At 35.6% G+C, this 7,986-nt stretch overlaps 1 protein-coding gene across 1 annotated transcript in view; it reads left to right on the plus strand.

The window, feature by feature from the left end:
* Window positions 1–2,154, plus strand: part of LOC128217361 (plexin-A3-like) — a 40,220-nt gene extending 38,066 nt beyond the window's left edge. Inside the window, 1 exon segment of the mRNA XM_052924473.1 lies at window positions 173–2,154. The gene's annotated coding sequence lies outside the window, so the exon portion shown is untranslated.
* The last annotated feature ends 5,832 nt before the right edge of the window (window positions 2,155–7,986 follow it).

Raw genomic sequence — 7,986 nt, forward strand, 5'->3', positions numbered from 1 at the left:
TTGCAGTTCGTGTCTCTCGTTCAGTGTCTTTAAGACCCAATTTTTGTGTCTTTAAATAGGGGTTTTGCTTAAAAGATTCCACTGCAATTGTCCCTATATTCTTTATTGTATCATTAGTGTGCTGTATCATTAAGATTAATTTAGGTATGTTGAATCTTCTTGTTGATCACAGATAAGCGACGAAATGGACAACGAAGAAGCAGAACATCCGGGCACTTTTTCCTCCTTGTCCTGCAAGCTGCAGTGTATCTTCATGGCCATGGATCAGTTCCAGAAGTAGATAGTGGACAAGTTATTGCCCATGCTACTCATCGGCATTGGAGTTTATCTGATACAATTGAGGATAAGATGCCAATGACCATAGTTAACAGTGACTCTATTTAGTTCTAAATTTAACCATTGCCATTTCGAACTATAACCATTGTCATTATTATGCTATTATAAGTATGTATTAATATAAGAACTAACTGTTATTTTCCTCATGCAATTTGAATATAATATTGATAACGAATATTTCTTTTCAAATAGTTTATTCGTGTTTGTCGAATTATATTGACTACTCATTATATTATGTTAATGTCATTCCAATCGTGAAGGTATCATACTTTGGATGGAGTTATTGAATGCATCCAAAACGTCACCCTTCTAAAATTAAACATCATTAACTGATCGACAACCATTCTCGTCGTTGGAAGTGTACCTCATTAAGATATAAATCTTCATCAGCATAAACGAAGATAAAACGACTGACACTAGAAAATGACAATGGCTACATTATGATATGCTACATCAGTACACACTCATGTGAGAAATGTACTAGTGTGTTTATTGTTTTGTTCTTAAATTGCTTGTATAACCATTCACTGCTTACATTTTTTGGGGGGAAAATCAAAACTTAATGGCCTAGTTTAAGCCTTCTATAAGTGCCCCACCCCAAAAAAAACAAACAAACGTGTATTTATACACAACCTCTGTTAATTAATCTTAATCTAATTGCCTAATTGTCTTATCAGATCTCTGATCTGAATATCCTGCTGTGCAGTTTGGGATGTTTTATGATAGAAATGGACACTAAATGGCCATGAGCTAATAAACGAATACACAGGAAAATGGCCCTACTGTGACACCAGTGCAATTAGCGGGAGATGCACAGCAGGGGATTATCATGCCAAACATTCCTTAAACTAGGCCTTTTAGGGCTGTCCGCAGCGCTAAGTTCGAAAAAAGATTTTATCGGATTTCAATCAAATAGCTGTTGCCTTTTCTGGAAATGTCTTTTTACAAAATGAATATGTTTTTTGTGTCAAAAAAGTCAGTATTCAGTATTACCTAATCAACACTGTTTTTTGGCTATGTGGTGATTGCATCTATTTTAAGAAATATATTTGCATTTGTATTACCAGGAACTGAGTCTAACCAACTATTTTCCAATATTTTATTGAACATCTTTCTCATTTAAAAATATATCATCATAACCCAACAAGACTTAATAAAAAACCTTTTTAAGCGTTTTGATTGTTGGCCTTCCCCATCCACCGTTGCACTGGGCACCCCCTTAAGAAATTTGATCTCGTCAATGAAGCATTTTCTAAAGTCTCTTAAACAACTCGGAAGAGATTCGTATGTTTGTGGAAACATACTTCTAGCAATAAACTTCAAAAAGTCAATTATTTGAAAATTAACCGATATAAGAGGTAGACAATTAATAATGTAGATTGTGATAGCCTAATTAATGGCTTATCTTGTCCCTGAAGTTATTATTGTATTATTGTTCTTTGTTGATAAAGATAGTTTGATGGTTGGTCTGTTTGTGGTGTTTTTTACGTTTTTTGTCTCTCTTTAAGTGTCTTTTGGGCCCTTACCTTGTGTCTCTTAATGCATTGTGTTCCGAATATTTACTACTGGGTTTGTCCCTGTAGGTTTTATTGTATTGTATCATTGAGCCTTTTGTATCCTTCTTGATTTGTTCTTATGGTTTCCATGCATTACTGTGTATATATTTTCATTTTAATATCTTCTTAGATTTCCTTAATGTGGAGGTGATCATGATATCTATGAAGTAAATGAAGCTTAATTTTCAAATGAACTGATGAAGGGTTCCATATTTTGTACAGGATGCAATATGTATGCAATTTAAATAAAATCATAACCATCCATCTTTGTAAATGTCTACAAATACATTTGAGTTAAATTATACTCACACCACGAGGTGTAGAGTGTGTTATTTATGAAACACCTTGTCCCGTTCTGTCGGTCGTACCGGGTGCATGACGGGGTACTTAGGGAATAGGTCTATAAGGGTTAGATTGTAATATGGATATGTCTTCTATTTAAAAAAAAAAACACATAAAATCTATGTTTAAGAGAAAATGTGGCAAAGAAAAAAAAAACACAAAGTATAAAAAATGCGAGCTTCCGTCCGTCCGTACTGGGATACAAGTCTGTTTTGAGGTTTTTTCCTTCGATTTCACACACATATTGACAGTGTTAAGGGAAAATTGTGCAAAAGAAACATTATTTTGTGAACGGTATATTTAAGGTTATTGCCCTTTCATTATTTGATTTCTTCTATATTACTTCTCTCCATAACTCCATATTTTGAGGTATTGACTTCGTATGCATATCGAATGTGTTTAGGAGAAGTGTTGTACAAAAGAATAAGTACTTCGTGTATGATAATTCTAAAGTTACCATTTATTTTAATTTTTACTTACTTTTTCACTTCTCTCCATAACTTTAAATCTTTATGGGTATTATATATCCCTTTACTTCCATTGCATTGATTGAACAAATACTATTGAATGTTATACTAAATATTCAATACATGACCAATGAGTATCCTGCTAATAATCCAGCAATGGTCTATATAACTGTCATCATTTACAACTTTTATCATATACAGTGGTAGACCCAGTTTACATCATTGATATGGAATCTCATGATTAACAAAATCTTAAACAAAACTACACTGTCTGTAGAAATGTGCTTTAAATCCATTCTGAGCCAGGGGAAGGCTCCCTGAACGAATGCGTAGACCAGAGATGAATCACGCGCCAACACACCAATTCATATCAGACTGATTTATGTATTTCTGTAAACAACAAACGTTTTTAGCTTGACTTTAATTTGAAAAAAAAATGATTTTTTTTCTATTAAACCCGGTTACTACGTCTGGATTAAGCTTAATGGCAAGTACGGTTTTTTAGTCATATTTCATAAAGCATTCTTTCATTTGAATGCATACTTCAAACGGTTGTTCCGGGACATCAGACAACTGATTAAGACAACATTTACTGATTTTAATTGAAGTATATCCCTTGATTGACAAAGGGGAAAGTAATAATTCAAAAACACATAAATTCAGTTGACTTGATGGTAACGTCCATCAGACAATATAATAAAACAACTAATTTACCGTGGAATTCGGTCGATTTCGAATAAGAATTTGTGATAAATCAAACCTTTCTGTCGCATAGCCATTGCTATTTTATATATCTATTTTTAAAATTTACAGGCGTGTCCTTAAATAAAAGGGCCGCGTAGGAGTTTAAGAGGGAAATAACTAGTATCACCTTGCCGTTCATGTACATATAGGTTTTATCATGCTGTTGCAGCAAATGATATGACAATACATAGACATTCTTTTTTTAAAACCCAGAAGAATTAAATATAAGCACAACCATCTCTGAATTAATAAGGAAGTGATCAGCGTGTGCACCGCAGGATTTGCGTCTTATTGCAATTAATGAGAGTTATTAAGAACCTTAACTTCCTAAAGTCCAAACAACCTAAGTATTTATAACACCCATCACTCTACCTGTATGTGACTAGTTGTAGTCATAAAGCCTAAAATGAACAGTGTGAAAAATGTACACCTAACTTTGCATCTTATCAATTATCAGTAATATATATAAAACATGTATGATATTTTTGATATCAACAAACAATGTAGCCCATTAGCTTTTTCATTGCCAATTAATACACTTCAGTCACATTTTTCCAAATGTCAACAAGCATTCATCCTTCATCCCGAAAATAAATCAACATATTTCATTAACAATAATCATTCATAGATAATATAACATGCTGTGATACATTTTGCCATACCTACGCACAAAACGCTAGAAGTAAAATATGACTTCTTATAATGATTTCAGTGTTGCAGATTTCTTCTTCCGAAAGCAGTTGTATGTTTTCAAGGGAGTACAATAACGATAAAAAAACCCGACAGTCCCTGTTTCTCTCGTCGTTCAATGCCTTAATACGCCACATGTGTCATCCAGTTTCGTAGCCTGAAACAGTATGTAATAGCTGGCTTATTTAAGAAAGAACTGGAACCGGCCAAAAAACGCCGAAATGCCCCTTTAGACAGAAAGCCATTAATAGTCGGGGCTGTATGGACAGATAGCCTTTAGTATCGTACATATTTTCACATTGACATCCCCTACCTTTCCATGCAAGTTACAAATATTGATAGCTATATTTTTAAGAACGAACAAAAGAGATATTTTGTCAGGATTTAAGTCTTTAATGAAAACTTAAAACATTACTTTCTAGGCTCCTGCAGCCGCTACAACTGCACAATGGATTTACGAACAGTGACTTTGTGACTCACAGACCAACAGAGGAGGTTGGTCTGGTGAAGTATTTCTTGTAAAAGTACTTCTGATTTATCATTATTAACTTCATTTCACAGAAACGTACTGACAATTTCGTTAGTATATAATTCATAGACAATTAGCTAAACTAATGAAAAACGGAAGTACAAACAATGTTAGTAGTTGAAACACTTAATTAAAACCGGGCCAAGCGATATTTAAAATTCAATTTGAAATTATACAATGTAAGGAAATAAATTATAATGAAACAATCGTTAAGATTCAAATGATTTCATCAGGTTATGTACTCAGCCTTCTTCATTCGAGCAAGTACAAGATAATGCTGAAAAACCTTTGGTCCAATAATACGGGTGTTAAAAATATTTTTCCCAAAGTGGTGGCTATAAGTGATGGTAGACCGCCGTGGAACCTACAACACTAAGTAGGTAGTACTCCGCCTACTTCACTCTTGTGACTATCAGACCCAGTCGGAAAACGTTTATTGTCAACTTTGTGCTTGCCAATTTTGCGGGAGTTTAAAACGAATTTAACAGTTTTTCTAAGAATGATGACCTTTATGGGTGGTAGGTAGACATGTCCCCTACGACACCTATTAAATGGAACTCCGCCTACTTCACTTTAGCGAGTACCAGACACAGCCAGAAAACAGGTTTTTGTCGAATTTTTGCCAATTCTGTGCCAATTTATCAAGTCCTTCAAACGAGTTAACGAGTTTTCCTACAATGGTGATTATGTGTGATGGTAGGTGGAAGAGTCCCCTACAACATCTACGAGATGGCAGTCCGCCTAAGTCACTCTAGTGAGAACCAGAGTAAGCCGAAAAACAGGGTCGATTTGGTTCCAATTTGAGGCTAATTTAGGGAGTAGTGAGTATCGGGAGTTAACAAGTTTCACAACATGGTGACGTATATGGGATGGTAGGCGCGCGGGCCCCTACAACATCTACTAGGTGGTACTCCGTTAACTTCATTCTATTAGTATCAGACATAACCGGAAAACAGATCTTTTTGGACCGAATTTATGAGTTTACCCAACGTATTGACCTAATTGGTGTGATAGGTGAACGTGTCGTCAAAGGTTGTACTCTGAATTAGCTAAGCTCAATAAGCGAGAAATGATTCTGTATGAAATGTTCTTCCGGCCAGAAAATAAAGTTCTGCAGGAAATATATACTACGAAAACTCCAGGCATCTTCAAGCACCAGAAGAAAAATACTTTCATGTTAAAGCGAATGAAGAAACAAAAAACAAGCTCTAGATAACTTAAGTGAATGATGTAGGTAAGTGTCTTGATCATCTTTACAGTATTGAAAACCTGGTATTCATTATCAATAGGGGTCATCTGCTGGTGTTCAAAACTACCTACAAATTATAAACTTTCTAGGCCGAAGACTTCATTAGCTTTTTTCCTTAACCTTTGATCCACTGATCACGACATCATTATGGTCAAGTACTTGTCATAACCAACATTCCTACCAAGTTTGAGACCCCTGGGCCCCAGCATTCTAAGTTATTGATCGGAAACGAATTTTCAGCTCAATGTCACCACAACATTGACCTTTGATCCACTGACTTCAAAATCAATAAAATTCAACTTAAGGTCATGTCTAACCTGCTTACCAAGATCGACATCCCTTGGCTCAAATGTTCTTCAGTTATTGATCTGAAACATATTTTCTGATAAAGGTCACTTCGACTGTAACATTTTATCCACTGAACTCAACACTGGCAGGGTAAATATGTTGGGCATGACCAACCTGTCTACCAAAGTTGATATCCCTAGACCTTAGCGTTCGCAAGTTATTGATGGGAATATGTGTGGACGGATGGGCACTTACTTACTTTTAGGAAGATAAAAATCCGAGGAATTGTGAATTCATTGTGTCCGACAGCTCGCAAATTTTGTTTACAGCTCGATTGTGACGCAAGCTTATAAAATAACTTGATTCTGTTTCCTTGATAGAAACCAGTTATTGTGCCCATTTTGGTAAGCCATAAAACGTACTCTTTGTGGGGATCGATTTTTAACCTATTGGTTCACAAATACCACTAGACCAATCTCATCGTGTTTTTTAAGCAAACACATTACTCGACAAAAAAGTTCCAAGTTATTCACATGAACATTAAGCTAGTACACATTCTTGCATTGACAAAGCCACATAACTCTTGCTATTAGTTAGCCTTTTATCAATTGCAAAAAAGCAACTACTGAAAACCGCTTGTGGTGATCTTGTAGTACTCAATAGGTCATCGAAAGATACTGCACACGTGCTAAACATTGTAACATTGATGCTCCATCTTATTTAATGTTTTGTTTCTAGATCATAAGTTGGTTTTGTCTCTTTACGTATTTAACTTACAGTTATAGACGATGGACTACACCAGTTGTGTTTCTTGAAGTACTGGTAATGCCAACCTAAGAAAGTATTACCTGATGAACGAATATACAAACTTTGTTTTCTATTGTGATAGGAATTTATAAATCCATCTTACCTAAAATTGGGCGCATACATAATAAGTGAAAAAAGGACTGCCCGCTCTGCCAAAATTAATTTATAATTTTCGGCTTATCTTCTAACAATGAACAAAGTTTGAATACAGGGTTTGATTTTTGTCAATCTTACAAATAAATTGGAAACAGTTTTAGATCAATATTTTAAGAATGATATACAGTGATTGAACTCGCCATATTTATAAAACTTGGTGTAAAGATAATGTAGATATCCTTTCTAGTTTGAAAGAACATGGTAAATATTACTTTTTGTTTTAAATACCGAAACCTAATTAAAAGCCTTGGGTTTTAGTTAGCAGGCCTGAGAGTACCATGGTTAAGTGCTATGTAACGGCTTTGAGAGTAATATGGCTAAGTGCATGCTTTGAAGCAGCTTTTATAGCCACTAAACAGTATTTATTTTTAATGTTCGACTACTGGGCTTGTCCCTGTACTTTTCATTGTATTATTTCTTTGAAGCGGCTTTTAGAGCAAACACGTGTATACACACACACGCACACACACACTCACACACAAACACGCACACACGCACACACACAAACATACACACAAAAAGACGCACACACGTGTACACACGCACACACACGCTTACACTCGCACACAAGCACACACACGCAAATACGCAAACGCACGCAAACACGCAAACGCGTGCATACACACACGCACACTTGCACACGCACGCACACACACACACGCGCGCGCGCAAACACGCACACACACACACACACAGAATGGGGCAGAATGGGGAGATACTGAATAGTAGTAACGAAGTCCTGTGTGGTCATAGTAGCATGCCTTTGGTCTTTCATTTCAACGTTTGTTTCCAGTGCCATTAAACCGGGCTTATGTTTAAACT

The sequence above is a fragment of the Mya arenaria genome, chromosome 14 (genome assembly GCF_026914265.1).
Source record: "Mya arenaria isolate MELC-2E11 chromosome 14, ASM2691426v1".
Taxonomy (NCBI): domain Eukaryota; kingdom Metazoa; phylum Mollusca; class Bivalvia; order Myida; family Myidae; genus Mya; species Mya arenaria.